Consider the following 3,155-nt stretch of genomic DNA (forward strand, 5'->3'; position numbering starts at 1 on the left):
GGCCTCCCCCGGCCGGCGGATACCTGTTCAATCCCGGAAGCTCCCGGTCAATGGTGGGACCATCACTCAGTCTCCTGCTCATCCCAATCACTGGCATAAAACAGGCCTTTCAGCCCAACCCCACTAATGCTGATTAAGTTGCCTATCTAAGCTAAACCATAAAACATGGGAGCAAAATCAGGCCATTCGGCCCATCGAGTCTACTCCGTCATTCAATCGTGGCTGACCCGTCTTCCCCCCTCAACCGCATTCTCCCGCCTTCTCCCTGTAACCTCTGATACCCTTACTAATCAAGAATCTGTCCATCTCCGCTTTGAAAATACCCAATGACAGCCTCCACAGCCATCTGTGGCAATTAATTCCAGATTCACCACCCTCTGGCTAAAGACATTCCTCCTCATCACTATTCTAAAGATAGTCCTTTTATTCTGGTCTTCTCCTCATCCACTCTATCCAGGCCTTTCACTATTTAGGTTTCAATGAGATCATCCCAGGGATCATTCTTGTAAACCTCCTCTCGACCCTCTTCAATGCCAGCGCATCCTTCCTCAGATATGGGACCCAAAATTGCTCCTACTTATAAGGTCATAAGTGATGAGAGAAGAATTAGGCAATTCGGCCATCAAGTCTACTGCACCATTCAATCATGGCAGATCCATCTTTCCCTCCTAATCCCATTCTCCTGCTTCTCCCCATAACCCGACAGCCATACTAATCAATTTCTACTGTAAAAATATCTATTGACTTGGCCTCCATAGCCTTCTGTGGCAAAGATTCACCACCCTCTGACTAAAGAAATTGCTTTTCATATCCTTCCTAAAGGAACGTCCTTTAATTCTGAGGCTATTACCTCCTAGACTCTCTCACCAGTGCAAACATCCTCTCCACATCCACTCTATCCAAGCCTGACCAGAGCCTGGGTTTGGCCTATATCTCTCTAAATCTTTCCTTTTCATGAAACCCCTCTAAATGTATTTTAAATGTATTCAACTACTAAACCATTTGGTGAACTTTTGTAACTTTGTCGTCACCTGATACGCGGTGACTCTTGTGTATTGCCTTGGTGAGGTCTGCGATATGATTTTACTGGGTTGTATGCAAAACAAAGCTTTTCACTGTACCTAGGTACGTGACACAAAGTATAATTGAATTGGATCCTCTGGTCCATATGCCCACCGCCAGTTGCCTTTCAGATTCCTTTTAAATCTTTTTCCTCTCACCTTAAACTGGTGCCCACTAGTTTTACTCCCCTACCCTGGGAAAATTACTCTGGATTTTATGATCCTCTTGAATTTATAACTCTCATGATTTTACAAATCTCTTTTAGGAGTTCCTTTCATCAGAACCTTGTTCTCCCGGGTCTCCTGCTACCAACTCTTTGCCTATAGTTAGTGTTTTGTTTTCTTTAAATTGCCCCAACTACCCAAAGGCACAGAGAACCAATCTCACATCCAAAAAATTAGCCACAGTTGTGATCGCCATGTACACCAGGCCTGACTGACCAAGGGGTACTGCTCCTTGCTATCACCCTCTCTGCTATTTAAAACTACCTTGCTTTCTAATTTCCCTGGTTCTGAGGAGGGGTCTTTGACTCGGAAAGTGCACCGTGCCTCTCTCTACAGATGCTGCCTGGCCCGCTGACTGCCTTTCCGTTTTTTTATTTCATTGGCGGTGTGGATGGCTGGGCTGCAAACTGAGCGCGAGCAGTGAATTCCTCCCAGCTGGTTGTCAGAGAATGGTTGTGGCGTGTTCACAAAGCCCCAGATTAAATTCAACAGCAAAGCTGCTCAATTAATCGCAACCAATCCAGGACAATTGCTGTCTATTCTTCCTAAGGCCAGGATTTTGAACTCGCAACAATGAAAGGAACAGAAGTATGTTCCCGATAAGGAATGAGGGACGACAAAGAGTCTCAGTGGGGATTCACCTGTGCCCTCAGCCATCACTTAATGCCACAGGTTTGGGATGAACTGATGTGCAGAGGTAGAGTTACAGCAGGCAAACAGGCCCTTTGACCCACCTTCAACATTGAAAGCATACTGTCAGTTGGCATCACCGCTTGGTTTGGGAACAACTCCGCCCAAGACCGCAACAAATTGCAGTGGTGGATAGTTCCTAGTCCATCACATAGACCAGATTTCCCATCATTGACTCCATCTACACTTCATGCTGCCTCAGGAAAGCAGCAAACATAATCAAAGACTTGTTGAATCTCAGTCATTCGTTCTCCCTGGACTCATCCTGAAAAAGGTACAGAAGAAAGTGCGCTTCACCAGACTCAAGAACAGCTTCTTTGCCTCTATTATCAAACTTCTGAACAGTCCTTCCATAAACCAAGGTACTGTCCGATTCACCTCTACCCCATTGCAGACATTGGACTTTGTCTCTGGAACTGATGCGCTACAATGCTGAAAACTATATTCTACACTCTAACTTCTCCTTTGCTCTACCTATCGTACCCGAGTTTGACTTGATTGTATTTATTTATCAGAGCTGACTGGATAGCATGCAAAACATCTTTTCACTACCTCGGTCCACATGACATTAATAAACCTGACCATCAACCGTTCATTTACACTAATCTAATCCAACTTTAGTCTCTCTACATTATCAATTCCCCCCAGATTCTACACGACCTACACACTAGGGGCAATTTACAGATGCCAATTAATCCACAAATCCTCATGTCTTTGGGGGTGTGGGAGGAAGCCTGAGCATCCAGACAAACCCACATGGTCACAGGGAGAACGTGCAAACTCCACACAGACAGCACCCAAACTCAGGATCGACCCTGGGTGTCTGATTCAGAGACTGTCAGTCCAGTCATTGGAACATCCGCTCCCACCACCAGCATGTACAAGTACTGCAGCCACTCACCCATCTGCCAACCCAACCTATATCCATCTATCACTTGACTGGCCATTTCCCACCCCCACCTCTCATTCTGCTTCCTTTTCCCTCCCCCAACCCCTATATTCTGCACTCTGGTATTTTTCTCTTGGCACTACCTGTTGTACTTGTGTGTGTCTTGACTGTACACATGCATAGTATGATTCGATTTGGAAAGGAAACAAGATTTTCACTGTACCTTGGTACACGTGACAATAAACAAACCAAACCATTAAACCTTTGATTCAGTGAGAAGAGACGGGGAC

This window comes from Amblyraja radiata, chromosome 17 (assembly GCF_010909765.2).
Source record: "Amblyraja radiata isolate CabotCenter1 chromosome 17, sAmbRad1.1.pri, whole genome shotgun sequence".
Lineage (NCBI taxonomy): Eukaryota > Metazoa > Chordata > Chondrichthyes > Rajiformes > Rajidae > Amblyraja > Amblyraja radiata.